Source organism: Narcine bancroftii, chromosome 1 (genome assembly GCF_036971445.1).
Source record: "Narcine bancroftii isolate sNarBan1 chromosome 1, sNarBan1.hap1, whole genome shotgun sequence".
Lineage (NCBI taxonomy): Eukaryota > Metazoa > Chordata > Chondrichthyes > Torpediniformes > Narcinidae > Narcine > Narcine bancroftii.
The window spans coordinates 360,987,179-361,004,034 of NC_091469.1; the positions used below are offsets into that span (position 1 = coordinate 360,987,179).

A 16,856-nucleotide genomic window follows, 5' to 3' on the forward strand; every position below is an offset into this window, starting at 1 on the left:
GTACTGTGGAAAGCATTCTGGCTGGTTGCATCACTACCTGGTATGGAAGCACCAACTCAGAACAAGAATAAACTCCAGAGGATTGTTAACTCAGCTGGTGACATCACGGGCATCAGACTTCACTCCATCGAGGATATCTATATGAGACGGTGTCTTTGAAGATCCCCTCCACCCACGCCATGCCCTCTTCACTCTGCTATCATTGGGGAAAGGTACAGGAGCCCAAAGATGAGCACTCAAGGGCACAAGGACAGCTTCTTCTCTGCTGCCATCAAATTCCTGAATAATCAATGAACCATAGACATTGCGCTATTATTTTTACATTTTATTTATAGTAATGGTGCAAGATGGTTATAACATGAAAATTTGCTCTATGACGCTGCCGCAAAACAATGAATTTCATGACTTGCTCAAGATGATAAATTCTGATTCTATGGGCACATTTCCATTTTATCTGTATCCTATTCTTGCCTTGGACTATATTTCTCACTTTCCATGATCCCAACATTTTTTTTCATCCACAAAACTGCCTGACTAATGTGTAGAAAGACAGCCCGACTACGACAATCTCATGCGACACCTCCCTCCCATTAAATGGGATAGAAGCTGCTATCTCTCTAAATTCCTCAGTGTAATGAACTCAAAGCTCATTGAGCTGAGCTTGATACTATCTGCTCTGGGGTGAGCTGTGCAGACAAGTTCCCAACTTAGAACTGTACAGAGGACAGTAGTTTTGAGTATGGTCCCTAGCATAGCAGACTGCAGCCTGGGTGGACATTTGAATGCTATCCAAAAGATGTATGAAGTTGATAGCTTGATTGGTCTTATGGTTATCAATGGGCAGTGTGGGCTCATGGGCCAGAAGGGTTGTTATTGTGCAGTACCCATAAATTAATGAATAAATCAGTACATGGTGGGGTATCACTAAGCCAGGTACCAGTGCATGTGACACCCTGAGTTCTAATTAGAAGTGGTGTGTTATATGTGTTGTCACGTCTCCAGTATGGAGGACCATCGCCTTCCCAAGATTGTGTTATATGGCGAGCTCTCCATTGGCCACCGTGACAGAGGTGCACCAAAGAAGAGGTACCAGGACTGCCGAAAGAAATCTCTTGGTGCCTGCCACATTGACCACCGCCAGTGGGCTGGTATCACCTCAAACCGTGCATCTTGGCGCCTCACAGTTCAGCGGGCAGCAACCTCCTTTGAAGAAGACCGCAGAGCCCACCTCACTGACAAAAGACAAAGGAGGAAAAACCCAACATCCAACCCCAACCAACCAATTTTCCCCTGCAACCACTGCAACCGTGTCTGCCTGTCCCGCATCGGACTTGTCAGCCACAAACGAGCCTGCAGCTGACGTGGAAATTTTACCCTTCCATAAATCTTCGTCCGCGAAGCCAAGCCAAAGAAAGAAGAGGAACACACAGCCTGCCTGTCTGGAACATGTCAAACTTTTTTTGGAAGTTGTATCATCTGCCAATCAAGGTTGGACTCCAACCACCATTAGTGCACATCTTACCATTGGCTCATTTAATTAACTCAGTGTCATCACTGGGCAGGTGCCCAGCTCCGAACAACCCAAAAAATAGATGCATATTGCATTTCTTTCTCTCTGCCTAGTGTTCAAAGCCCCAGACATCACTCCTTGCCAGGTCACTACTGTGAATTTCTGTGGACAAGTTGTGGCTAAGGTGTGCACTATACTGAATTGAGCTGTAGTACTGAGATAGATCAATGCTTGCATCGAGCCACACCCCCATTGGTACAGATAATCAGGGGCATGTTTTAAAGTCTCCGTCTCTGAGGCATGTTAACATACAGGAGAGTGTGGTAGGGTAAGCAACCACCAGTGCCTGCTTGTACCATTATAGTTTTTGTCTCATACCATGTAGAAAATAGGCAGCCACTGGTATCAGTGTCCAATCTGGGTCTCATATAGTAGTTGAGTAATTAAGTATACTTTGTTGTCTTCCCGTGTTTAACTCCCATCTGTCCAATAAAGTTACCTCCGATTGTAACACTTGTGTCCCAGACTCATCTCTGAACCCACTGAACAGGATACTTTCCAGACAGTGAAACAAGAGAATGTTAGACAAAGGAATAGACCACAAGCATATGAATTTGTCTCTTCATTCAGTGGGATTGTGCCTCCTCTGTAACCCAACTCCAGATCCTTTATTTTCCTCCCCAATACTTGTATAATTTTTGATTCACAAAAAAACATCAAAGACATTTAAAATTAACAACTAAAACAGTGCCAGTAGTTTTGGTGACAAGATTTCACAATTTGAATGTAGATAAGTTTTCTTGAATAACCTCCTCTAATTTTCCAACCTTGCACCCTATTCTTAGGCTCCTCAATCTACGGAAACAATTTATTTATGGAAACATTTTCAATTCTCTTTTGTCAAATTTGATCAAATCATCCCAGCCAATACAAGTAGTTTCTGCAATGCCTCGTAGTTTGCAGAATAGATTTTTTTTCCCACCAAATCTGTACTACAATCCAGGTCAACGTTTCTGTGCCTGCATAAGTGCACAGACATCACTGTTACAATATCTCGATATATCATCCTGTCCTGCTGGCCAAGCAGATCTACCAGAAGTGGCAGAAATATCAAAGATAGAGGCGAGTGTTTTCAATCTAGCTTGGTCAAAAATACTGAGAGAATGGTTCTTTTTTTTTTAAAAGCTTCTGTTGAAGATTCCCACCACCACAGAAGCCAGTTTCCAGCCAGTGTGACTCACTTCACAAGTATTGAGAAAGAGCCGAAAGCATTAGATACGCAAAGGGGAGAAGGAGGTGACTGTTTTGGCTGTAATACTGAATACTTTTGCTCAATAACCAATTGTACTTCCAACTATTCCATTGCAGTTAGAAGTAAATCACAAAAATCTGTAGACACTGTGATTGAAGTTAAAAAAAACCCCCAAAATGCTGGAGAAGCTCAGCACGTCAAACAGTGTCCTTTATGAAGTAAAGGCAAAAATATTTTTACCTTTGCTACATAAAGGACATTGTTTGACCTGCTGAGCTTCAACATTATGTGTTTTTTTTTCTCCCATTGCTGTTAAATTGCAGCATCTGCTCAGCAATGCAGTACATTGGCTGGCTACATCCTGTTTGCAAAAAAAAGTAAGAAATCTAATCCAGCTACTAGACAACAGATTTGCTCTCAGTTACCAGAGAAGTGATAAAATGTACCATTGATAGTTCTGTCAAACAGCACTTATTCTCTTTGGGGTTGATCAATTCCAGATCTCAAGCCAGAGCCCAAAAATGGACCATAGCACTAAATATCAGAGTAATGTGAGGGTAACTTCAAAGCAGCATCTGAATAAATGGGGCTTTAAGAGCTCTGTTTAAATTGAAGAGAATGGACAAGAAGGGAAACACTTTCAAATGGCTGGAGTCATAATTGCAAAAAAAAATGGACACAGTTATAGTTGTTGAAGTTCAATCATCTTCACCTCAGAATTCCATCATGTATTTGATATTGCAGTAATATTTTGTCATATATTGTTCTTCTTGATCTTTTACATAACAAATACATTTGATATACAAATATACTTTTTTTTGGCAGAAATGATCCTTGCACCCAGAGCACAGGCCTGAATATTATCTAGCTTTTGTTGCATGCAGACATGGGCCACTTCATTTTGAGAAATTGAAAGTGGAATTTAACATTCTGCATCATTAATGAACGCTTTCATTTCCAATATTATGATGGAAGAAAGGTTATTGGTGAAATAGCTGGAGGATTAGAGTCAGGACACTGTCCAGAGAAAGCCATGCAATGGTAAATTGGGACACTCATCAAGATTTAATTTAATTTGCCTTTGGAGCAGATATACAGATTTTTTAGGATATGTGTCTGCATCCCTAGATCTTTCCATTCCCAAGTCAAGATAATTTTTGTAAACATTGAGCAAAGTGTTTGTGGCACCAATCCCTGTGAAACACCACTTTGATTAGCTATCTTGAACCCTACTATCTTTTGTTTTGATAACTTGTAATCCATTCTACAGAATATCTCTTGACCTGGATCAAGAGATGTACCGATGTACATCAATTGACCTGAATCATGAGTCCACTGCCTAGTACTTTATCAAATTTATTTTGGAAATACAAACATACTATGTATGCCATCTTTCCCCATTAAATTCCAAATCATTTACTTTATAGCTTCTTATCTATATTAAAAAATATTTATGGGATGTAGGAGACAACCAAAATATCTGGCAAAAAAAACACATGGTCACAGGAAAAATATGAAATCTGGAATCTCCACAGAGACAACACCAGATGTTAGGATCAAGCTTGGGTCTCTGTATTGGGAGGGACCAACCCTCGTTGCTATTCTACCATCACCACCATTCTCCTTGCATATTCATTTACAAATACAAAAACATAAAGCTTATACTATTACCTTCTCTCATTTAGCTTGAATAGTTTGTCAATATGGAACTCAATTTAAAACAGCTGCATTAAATATTATAATCAGGAAAAAAAGCAAGGCTTGTTAAATTAATGCAAACTAAGCCAATTAAGATAGCTTCCCAATCAAGAGCTCTCTCTCTCTCTCTCTCAATTTGTATGACCCAGATCAAAGCATAAAGGCATCACCTTATATTGAGAAGCATCTTGTCAAATAAATTTTCAAATTAAAATACCCAGGGTCTATATTCAAATTTATGCATCTGACTCACAGGTATAGAGTTGGTGACAACTAGTCCAGTAAATATCAGCACCTACCATTGGATTTTCCAACCACTGCAAAGTTTACCATGTTCATTTTTTTTTATGGCTTTGATTGGTGGTCAAAATGAGTGCAGGCCACACTCAATTTCAAAAAGCAGCTCTGGTGCTTTCATGGTGTAAATTTCTAAATCTGTTTGCTTAAATAGAAGCTTACAACATCAGGAAAGAGGGTACGTTTAAAAACATTCAACGATTCAAAATATGGCTTCATAATTTTGTATGGAGTAACAAAAATGAGCCATGTGAAAGCTGTTCACTGTGGTGCTTGAGACCCATCACTTCAGCAGTTACAGAATTTGAAGAATCAACATGATTTAAAATTGAATTGTGGTTTTGCTAAAAGAGATCACTGTTCCAATAAGGCATCCTTTTCCGCAGTTAAGAAAAAAGACATGCTTACTTCAGATCTAAGCAAAGGACAGGGCAATTTTAAACAACAGCCTGCACATTGCAAAGATATTACATACAATAGGCAACAAACTCACACGATGATTGATGGGTCACTGACGATCGAAAAAAATGGGAATATCTGCACCATATGGGTGGAAAATGGCTCCAAATCTAAAAATCTGTGCATGGCAATGGTATATGTGACTAAGGAAAGAAACTGGGTTAAAGTTTGGTGTATAAAAGGGGCCTTTTATGCTTTGTCCATTCCAAGAGCAAGGTTGATCACTTGAAAAACAACAAAACTACCCCCTCCCAAAAAAAAGTTGCTTCCTAAAAAAAATTGGGGTTGTCATAAGCAACTTCAAGCTGAACTCAAAGGTAATTTCAGATTTACTGAATCACATAGTAAGCTGGAAAAATATTAAATTAGCTTTTGTTTTGCATTAGATCAACAGACTTAAAAATGTTTTGCCGCTGATTTTCATTTGTACTCAGCATTGAATGCCTCTCATGTCAGTATCTAACATTAGGCTTTCTTAATAAGTGCAATTGTGCTGTGTCTTTGAGCTTTAAGACTATATTCACTACAAATGTAACAACATTGATGAGCTACTTCTATATTAATCTTCCTGAAAACAAAGGCTGTTAAGTACATGCACACTCAGGAAGTATGGCCCAAACATGTGCATCAACATGCATTCAGCCTATATCAATGTATTGTACAGCATCTGTATATGTGAGCTGTCTGCATCTATCCTGACTAAGCATGCCCAGGCCTATGACAACTTTTGCAGAGCACCTGCACGGAGTGCATGCCCAGGCAATCTTGGACTGACCCAAACAGCTTGCTTTTTGGAAATATACTAGTAGACAGAATACAAATGCCTAACCTTTTATCCTGAATTCTGAAAACTGGCATCCACCAAAAATCAGCACATATTTTTGATAGATTACATCTTCTCAAAGATGTGTTTGTGGCCAATCATGACCCAGCACGACCCTTGCCCAACTCCCACATATCTCATCACGTTCCGCATCAATAATTTGTGGGATCCTCACCTAATAAGTGGGCCTTAATGGAGTGCACCATCACTAATTAGTGCAATAATCACTTTATTAGAGCCCCTCCTTGTCATGTGTCATCACCATCCTCCCTCTCAGTCAACACTACCAGTCAAAATCTTGGTAAAGAGCTGCAGAGTTGTGAGAGGTAGTGGTGAGAGGCAGAAAAGGAAGAGTCTTTCATTATCGATTGCATAGAAGGTGGAGTTATTGCAGAAGCTGGATAGTGATATTATCTAAATTGATTTAACACCCCACAACCCACACTTTGTGCAATTTTGAAACATCACATTTGCTTAAAATTATTCCAAAATCTGGAAGATTCCAAACATTGGCAGGTGTCAGGACCTGACGCTTCTGGATAAAAAATTAGACACCTGTATAACATTAAATAACAAATATAGGTTATATATATATATATATAAACAGTACATGATAAGGTGAGTTTTGTGATCAGCAGCCCAAAATCCATAAAATATACTCAAATGTGTTCTGGAAGCAAAATATTCATTGTCCAGTATCATTTCCAAGGCTAAAACACAGCTGTTCAATAGTGAATTTCTAGTGCATATTTTGTACCAACAAGTGTAGTGTTGAAATTGATTTTCTATTGCTGCTGGGTTCCACACACAAGCTTTAAATTAGCCTGAAAAAAACAATTAATAAATCGCAAAAAACTCCCAAAAGTTTAAGATCCCAAAACTCCAAACATTTAAATCCAAAAAGATGAGTCATCACTTTGTTTTGACTCCTGAGGACCCCAAAACCCAGCAGCAATAGAAATTGACCAAGACAAATGATTACTTAAACAAAAGTTGCTTTTAATTATCTTTAAAGATGAAAACAGGATCAAACTAACTTATTACTATTAACTTAACCTACCTTAATCCCCTAATTCTAAGCACACATGTAATGTGTACATGTTCTGGAAAGTTCTTTGATTCCCAGTCCAATCTCACTTCTCACTCCTCCAAGCTCACTGGTATCAGACAATTCTCATAGTGTGCACAGAATTTAACATTTATGAATTTTCACCTGGTGAAAATTTAAATGGTAACCACTCAGGAAGTTTCTTGTTGGTTTCAGAGAGAGATTTGCTGCTTGTTGGACACACACAAACTGATTTCCTCTGATCAGCCACTTCAGTGTCTTGCTGAAGAAACTTACCCTATTATGGATTTTCCGAACAATAACCTCTTCTTCCAGGTTACCAGAGATCCTATTGTTTCCCTTATTTCAGGAGAAACACTCCAGCCAGCTTTTTCATCTTGTAAGGACTACAGGGGGTTTCAACAGGCTGAACTCAGAACTCACAACCAGTCTTCAAAATGGGGTTTTCACTGTCCACAACACCTCCAATCTTAGTGTCATCAGCAAACTTGCTGATCCAATTATTTACCATTTTATCATCCAGATTATTGATACAAAGGTCCCAGCACCAATCCCTCATGTATAGTACTAGTCACAGGCCTCCAGTCTGAGAAGCAATCATCCACCTCTACTCTGTCTTCTCCCATTCAGTCAATTTCAAATCCAGTTTGCAACATCTCCATGGATACCTAGAGTCTGATCTTTCTGAACTGACCTCCCACATGGGACCATGTTCATCTCAGTTTTTGCATTAGTTTTGAAGACAAACTTCTTGAAGCAAGCCTTGCCCACCAAAGCAACCCTGCTTACAGGAGAAACTATTCATCATTTGGAATATCTACCAAATGAGTCGATTTGTGAGCCTTCGGGAAGTTGGAACTTTTAGGTGCATGGATATTAACCAGTATAATTCACTAATTTCCCCCATAATGGAAACTATCTTATTTTATGTTTATCATTAAAGTAATTCTCTACTACTCATCTTTAATAACTGTTCGCTGGCAGGTTTTACAAAAGTACTCTTTTGTAAACTAAGGTTTCTGTAGGATAAGCACATCATAAACTGAAGTTGTGGTGAAACCTCCCCAGTTATTGCTAATTCTAAAATCAGTGAAAAAGAAATCTATGCTACCTTCAATATTAGTAAGGTGACTTCAGCAAAAGCAGTAGCTACAAGCAACACTATCATGTGGAATAGACTGAACAAGTCCAGCAACCATTCAAATGTTCATTACCATTTTCTGCAATCACACGGCCATACATCTCTCACTCAAACATTGGCATCAAGCTGTGGAATTATGCTCCTAATTGATTGATGAATGCAGAAGGGCATGTAGGAGCACCTCCAGGTTTATCTAAAAATAAGATACTAAGATGGTGAAGCTGCAATATGCACATGATAAATCACAAAGCAGCATACAACAGACCAAACAAAGCAATCTCACAATGGATAGGACAGACAAAAGCTCTGCAATTCTGCCATACCAAATTGCAAACAAAGGTGAACAATAACACAAGTAACGTGAGAAGAAACCACATATCCCCACCTCAACAACGGCTGAGTCCATCACGTAAGGGCTGAAGATAAAGCTGAAGTATTTACAGCCATGTTCATCCAAAATTTGCAAGTGGATGATCCTTCTGTCTGAAATCCCCATCAGACAACTGAAGCCAGATTTCACTCAATTCGATATACTTTTCATTAGAGAACAAAAAGTGGCTGGGAGCAGCTGACAACACAAAAGCTATCAAACCAAACAATAGGCCAACATAATACTATGGTCAATCATCCATAACTAGTTGTACCTTGAGACAAGCTGTTTGAGTTCAATTACAACCCTGACATTCACATGTCAATATGGGAAAAATGGGAAGGTTTGATTGACGCAGAAAAAAGGCAAATTCAATCTCACTAATTTCTATCCCAGCATGCTGCTCGAAACCATCAAAAGTGATGAAAGATGTGTTACGAACTAACAACACTTTTCATTTTGTTTGGGACTAGAGGGACTTTGTAGCACTAATAAATGAATTGCAATGGATAATTCACCAGACAATTGTAAATCCATTACAGATGTCACATTTCTTACTTATCTCTAGTTAATTCTAAATTTAACCCCACTGTGCGCAAATGTAAATGTGTGTGCGCAATAAAGTCCCAACCTCTGAAAAGTCAGTTTTAAAACTTTAGCATCATTTTAGTCTTGCTTGAAGGTCTTAAACTTTCAGTTCTGAAATAATTATAAAGTGCTTTCAAACATCACATTTTCAGGGCTCTTTAAACTCAGTTCTTTCAATAAAATGTCTTGAGATAGATTCTTTAAAAAGTGACCATCTTCTGAGCCACAATGTACCTCTGTGAAAAGGAGAATACAATTCCCGTCTTCTCAAGATCAAATCATCTTCTTTTGAATTAAGATTTTGGCATCTGTTTTCCAAATGATGAGACTGTCCTCTATCTTAAAGAGACAGTTAGAAGAAGGCTTCTCTTTTGAAATCTACTTATTCTGTGTCCCCCTTTTTCTTAGAAATAACACAAAACAGCACTATTCAACTGTAATTCAACTCTGTCTTCCACAAGGTTGCAAGTCCTTTGTGTGTGTCACAGAGTTTTGACTTCTGAAAACGGATCCAAAAGTGTCTAAATTTGATAGTATTCATCTCCAAATCATGAGATAGTTACATCAATGAGGTCACTCCCAATTCTTGGAAACCATATGATTCAATTTCTACCAAATCTCTGGCCTTTTTTCAAAAACACCCCATATCCATAACAACCCCCGACCCTCATCTCTGTTCAAGAGGCTTAAGTGGTTTGAAAACAGATGGCTTTCTTCAGCAGTTCTTACTGAGTACTTAGATACTTCAGTTTCTAATAAAGCAAACACTATTGTTCTTGAATAATTAAGAACTACTTTAATTCCATTAGCTGTCTTTCTAGATACTGCGACTCTGAGAATGAACTCTTCCGAGTACAATGGTTCTCTGTAAATGTACTGTGACCTATGTCTGTAAACACCAAAACTAACATATTAAACCATAACTAGATACAATATAGTTTTAACATTAAACTAAGGATTTTATTAACATAGATCCATTACAGATGTCACAAACAATGCTGTTAAATGGAACATTCTTTACTATCCACTATACTACCAATATTGGTTGTCAACCAGAAGCTTATTAATCATGCTAACTACATTGTCATAGATATTGTTAAAATGATAAGACACCATTGGGCACAAGCCTCTGATCTGAAAAAAATTCTCCATTACTATATTTTGATCAGGCCAACCATGCAAATATAGACAATACTTTCCTTATTCTAATATTTCCTAATTTCAAAGATCATCTTCTAAATAGTGAGCTCCGATACCCCAAATTTCTATCTCTTTAATCCAGAAATCAAACTCTTTGGCTGTTACTTTATATTGTTTTAATTTGTTGATAGAACAGATACTGTGTAGCTTCACAGTAAGACTTTTATAATGGTGAACAACAAAGCATTTACTGTATAAAGATGGTCTTTTAGACTAATTGCTCAAAAGTTGTCATAACAAAAGCAATAGCTAAAGACTGCTATAAAAAACAGATACAAGTCAAAGAAAATTTTCTCGTGTTCATGCTTCCTTCACATCTTTTAGAATGAGAGCAAGCAGTTAGCCCGAATGGTTATTACAGCACATTGTGACTATCATAACACTTCAAACAACAGTTTTCTTAAAGAGACAGGCACAAAATTAACTAAGAATCACCCTCAGTAAATAAAATTTCAAACTTGGATCATCTAGGTAACCATAAAATCCAAAATTATCCAACATGAAGGCTTAATTTGATAAGAAAAAAAATGAAGATATCATATTTCTCTTTCATTCTTTGAAAATAAAATATTTTGCTTCATAATAATCAACTTTTGAATTGGTTCAAGACTGTTAAGTATAAAAGGGAAAAGCTTATTTTGATACAAAGGATTTTTACCTGAAATCCTACCCTGAGTACCTATGACTTCATTTTAAAAAAACAAATCCATTAAGTTTTTCAAAACAGGTAAATTATAATTACTCGATAATTTAGAATTCCATCTATAAATAAACTGATCCATCTTCTTCTCACTAATCTGAGATAATTCAATATTAGTCCATAAAGTTTTTTCTACCTCAAGCATCCTATTAATAAAATTCAATTGTGCTGATTCATAATACTTTTGAAAATTAGAAAGTTCCAAGCCTCCTAATTCATATTTCCAAATTTCTGTAATGATACCCTTGTGGCAGCTCACCACAAGGCAGGCGAACCGGCCCCGCTTGTAAGTCACGCGGCGGGGCAGCCGGCCAAAATAGCACCATCAGGGGTTTCCCTTCGGGACCACGTGACACCCGGATAATGACAGCGCCCTCCAGCGCGGTTCTCAGCCAGGTCTGGGCTGGGAGTATAAATGCAGCCCAGCAGCCTGCAATAAACTAGTCTGCTCACTGACCTCAATCAGTCTGGTTGTGTGTGTTATTGCAGGAGCAATTAGCTGTCGCTACAATAAGTGACCCTGACTGGTCCAAAAGTCTTTGAACCCATCATGAGCGAGCCTGGGATCAGCACTATAGCTGTGAAACTGCCTGAATTCTGGGTTCAGGAGCCGGAGACCTGGTTCATCCACGCGGAGGCCCCGTTTCACCTCCGCCAGATTTTGTCCAACACGACCAAATTCTACCATGTGGTCGCTGCCCTGGACCAGCCACTAACAGATGCGTACTGCACCTTGTTCAGCACCCACACACCGAGGACAAGTATGAGACCATCAAGCGAGTGCTTACTGGGTCCCTTGCACTATCCAGACACCAGCGTGCCACTCAGGTGCTGCACCTCGACACCCTGGAGGACGGGTCCCCAATGGAACTGATGGATGAGATGCTCGCGCTCATGGGTGAGTGCACCAACTGCCCACTTTTCGAGCGCATCTTCCTCGAACATATGCCCGGGGACATCCACCCACTGCTGGTTCAGGAGAGCTTCACTGACACAAGGAAGATAGCTCAGAAGGCCCAAGAGCTATGGCTCGCACAATTTTTTCTCAGAAGGCTCAGTGGTCCAGCAGGTCATGAGGCACGGTCACAGGCATGAACAAGCCAAGCCCGCCCCTAGCACTGTGGTAGAGCACCCGGCCCCTGCAGGGGCCCCCAAAACAGCATCCACTTCAGGTTTCTGGTTCTACCACCAGCGCTGGGGAGCCAAGGCTCAGAAATGTCGTCAGCCCTGCTCATTCCAGGGAAACAACCAGGCTGGCTGCTGTTAATGGCTGTGGCGGCTGGTTAAGGACACAGCCTTCTCTACCTGCGGGACTCGGTCAGCAGCTGGCGGTTCCTCATTGACACTGGACCCAAAATAAGCATCATACTGGCCACTGCCATCGAATCTAGGAACTGACCTCATGGGACCTCCCCTCCGTGCAGCCAACACAATGGCAATCCGGATGTATGGAGACAAGATAGTCCAGATCGGCCAACAAAATTTCGTGTTGAGGTTCACCGTCTCGTCCCTCCCGACTGCCATCCTGGGTGCAGACTTCCTCCTCGCACATGGGCTTCTGGTGGACATTTGAGGTAGGCACCTGGTGGATGCCCGTACCTTCCAGGCCATTCGCCTCAACACCTTCTGCTCTGAGAAACCACAGATGGCCACGATCAGCACGCCCAGAGATGAGTTCCCAACACTCCTCAAGCCACAGTTCTCCACTGCCTCACCACATCCCCACCCAGGGCCCGCCAATTCACGCCAAGGCACGCCAGCTCCCGCCTGACAAGCTCCAGTTAGCGAATGAGGAGTTTTCGCACCTGATGGAGCTGGGGATCATTCAGCAGTCTGACAGCCTGTGGGCCTCGCCGCTCCACCTGGTCGTGAAAGCTTCCGGTGGCTGGTATCCCTGTGGAGACTATCGATGGCTCAACGAAGCAACCGATCCTGACGGTTACCCCATCCCTCACATCCAGGACTTTACGGCCAACCTGCACGGCGTGAGGGTCTTCTCCAAGACTGACCTGGTGCGCAGATATCACCAGATCCCGGTGCACCCTGAGGACATACCCAAGATGGCCATTATCACCCGCTTTGGCCTGTTTGAATTCCTGCGCATGCCGTTCGGGCTCAAGAACGCTGCTCAGACTTTTCAGCACTTCATGGATTCGGTGGACAGGGACTTGGATTTCATCTTTATTTATTTGGACGACACAAGGCCCACCTACGTGCCCTTTTCTCCCAGCTGGCCAACTTCAGCCTTTCCATCAACTCGGCCAAGTGCCAGTTCGGGAAAGAGTCCATGCAGTTCCTGGGCCATATCGTCATGACCGAAGGAGCCACGCCCACCGCTGAAAAGGTTGCTGCCATCAGGGAGTTCCCATGCCCGAACAGCCTCAAGGGGCTGCAGGAGTTCGCGGGTATGGTCAACTTTTACAACTGCTTCATCCCGGGAGCTGCGCGCATCATGCAGCTGCTGTTCACCCTCATCGCAGCTAAGCACAAGACGCTCGCTTGGAACCCAAAAGGCTGCAAAGCATTCGAGGCCACCAAGTACACACTCACGAAGGCTGCCATGCTTGCCCACCAGCACATTGACCTGCATATGGCACTCTGTCGATTCCTCTGCCACAGCCGTCGGTGCCATCCTGGAGCAGCAGGAGAACTGGCATTGGAAGCCGCTGGCATTCTTCAACCGCCTGCTCCACCCGCTGGAAAGCAAGTATAGTGCCTTCGATGGCGATTTACTGGGCATGTACCTGGCGGTGTGGCATTTCCACTATTTTTTGGAGGGGAGGACTTTTACCATCTTCACTGACCGCAAACCCCTCACCCAGGTGCTTGCGATGGCAAAGGATCCCTGATCGGCCTACCAGCAGTGCCACCTCTCCTTCGTGTTGGAATTTACCACCGACATTCGGCATAAGGCAGGGAAGGACAATGTGGTTGCTGATGAACTCTTGCAACGAGGCATCTGTGCGCTGATGCCCAGCCTTGACTTCAACCACCTCGTCTGGGACCAGGAAGCTGATGAGGAGGCGAGGGCCTTCAAGACCGCCATCACCGGCCTGCGGTTCCAAGACCTCCTGACTCCGAGCGGCGAAGGCACCATCCTGTGTGATATCTCCTTGGGCCAATGGTTCCACAGCAGTGGTGCAGGCAGGTCTTCCATCACATCCACGGCCTTTCACATCTGTCCATCAGGTCCACGGTCCAGATGGTGGCAGAACAGTTCATAAGGCATGGGTCTGCAGAAGGAGATCGCAAGCTGGGCCAGAACATGCACCCATTGCCAGATGCCCAAGGTGCACAGGCACACCAGACTGCCCATACAGGAGTTCGAGCATGACTGGGAAAGATTCAGCCACATTCACGTGGACATCGTTGGGCCCTTACCTGTTTCCCAGGGCAACCTTTACCTGTTTACGGTGGTGGACCACACCACTTGCTGGCCCGAAGTGATCCCAATGCCAGACGCCTCCACCGACTCCTGCTCCCAAGCCCTGTTGCATGGTTGGGTCGCCCAGTTCACATCTGCACTCTGGGCACAGCTCGCCAACAGGTTGGGGATACAGCTACACCACACCACAGCCTACCACCTGCAGGCCAGTGGATTGGTCGAACGTCTGCACCGCCATCTTAAGTCGGCACTCATGGGCCGCCTCACCGGTCCCAACTGGACGGATGAATTGCCTTGGGTGCTCCTAGACATCTGCTCCACTCCCAAGGAGGATCTGCAGGCATCATCAGTTGAGCTGGTCTACGGTGCACCGCTGGAACTACCTGGTGAGTTCATCAACGCACCTCACAATCCCCAGCGGTCGCCACATGAACTACTTCCTCACCTCAGGGCATGCTTAGACTCCTTCAAACCACCACCCAGGCATGGCACCCGGCCAACTCACGTTCCTGATGAGCTACTTTCTGCGGAGTTAGTCTTCGTTCGGCAGGACCCAACTGTGGCACCACTGCAGCGACCGTACGAGGGGCCATACAGGATTATACAATGTTCCAGCTCGATGTTCATGCTGGACTTGGGCAGCAGGCATGAACTGTTTACCATGAACAGGCGGAAGCCAGCGCACCTCAATCCCACTGAGCCCTAGTCGTTGCTCAGCCCAAGAAGCGAGGCCGCCTGGCAAAAAAGGACATCGACACCGATTCTAGGGGGGGGGGGGGGCTGTGTGGCGGCTCACCACAAGGCAGGCAAACCGGCCCCGCTTGTAAGCCACGCGGCGGGGCAGCTGGCCAAAATGGCGCTGTCGGGGGTTTCCCTTCCTTCCAGCTTGGGGCTCAGAAACCTGTGCTTGGGGTCCACGTGACACCCGGATGACATCAGCGCAGTTCTCAGCCAGGTCCAGGCTGAGAGTATAAGTGCAGCCCAGGAGCCTGCAATAAACTAGTCTGCTCACTGAGCTCGACCCGTCTGGTTGCGTGTGTTATTGCAGGAGCAGTGGAGCCGCCGCTACACTCTTACCATTTTATCTTTCAATAGAAATTTCCTTACAAAAGCATTTAAATCTTTAAAAAAGGAATCTTACAAGGAATAGACTGAAAAAAATATTGAATGAGAATAAAATATTCATTTTAATGCAATTAATTCAACCTATTAATGTAATCGGTAAATCTTTCCACCAATTCAAATCATTTAATTTTAGACAATAAAGAAATAATTTAATTCATATAAATGACTATAATCATATTCTTCCTTAACATCCAAATACTTAATCCAATCTGACAATTTAAATTTCACAATATGCTTACACAAAGAATAATCCATTTCAGCTAAAGGCATAATCTCACTCTTTTCCCAATTAATTTTATAACTTGATACCTCACCATACTGCTCCAATCTGTCATACAAGTTCCTCAAAGAATTCAGAGGTTCTGTTAAATACATCAAAACATCATCTGCAAACAAATTTATATTAAATTCATCATATTTCACCTCAATACCTTTAATATCATCTGGTCTAATCACCTGACCCAAAGGTTCAATAACTAATGCAAATAGAGCTGGTAACAAAGGGCAGCCTTGCCAAGTCGATCTAGTCAGCATAAAAAGTGAATATCACGGTCCATTTGTCACGACTCTAACAGTGGGACTTCTATATAAAGCCTTAATACAACCAATAAAAAAAAGGTGCCAAATTTTAATTTCTCCAAAACTTTAAAAACTCCACTCTACTCTAAAGGCCTTTTCTGCATCCAACAAAATAAACATTGGTAGGTTAGATTCCTCCCAAGAAACATTAATTAATCAACTTCACAATATTATCTGCTGAATACGGATTTTTAATAAAAACCACCTGATCCAAATGAATTAAATCTGGTAAATATTTAGCTGAGATGTATACCCTATTACAGGATAAAATGCTTAAGCCAGATATTCATAAATCTAGATTGAAATGAGATAAAGATTTGGGTATATGTATTTCTCAGGATCATTGGATTAATTTATATAAGAATAGTATGACTAAAATTGTAAATGTAAGGTATCAATTTATTCATTATAATTTTATTCATGAATTAAATTTAACTCCAGAAAAATTAAGAAAATATAATTTTATTTTTTTCAGATTTATGTTTTTGATGTCGTAAGGAGGTAGGTTCTTTTCTACATTCTACTTGGTTATGTGAGACGGTGAAACCCTTTTGGAATAAACTTAAGGAATTTCTAGAAGTTATTTTGAAAGTGAAATTTTCATTAGATCCTGTAGTGTTCTTGTTGGATAATATTAAGAGGATTAGTTTAGAATTGAAA

The 16,856-nt window shown here is 41.8% G+C and overlaps 1 protein-coding gene across 2 annotated transcripts in view; it reads right to left on the bottom strand.

Moving 5' to 3' along the window:
* Positions 1-16,856, bottom strand: part of LOC138752637 (adenylate cyclase type 1-like) — a 288,403-nt gene that overhangs the window by 254,125 nt on the left and 17,422 nt on the right. The gene's annotated exons all lie outside the window — the stretch shown is intronic.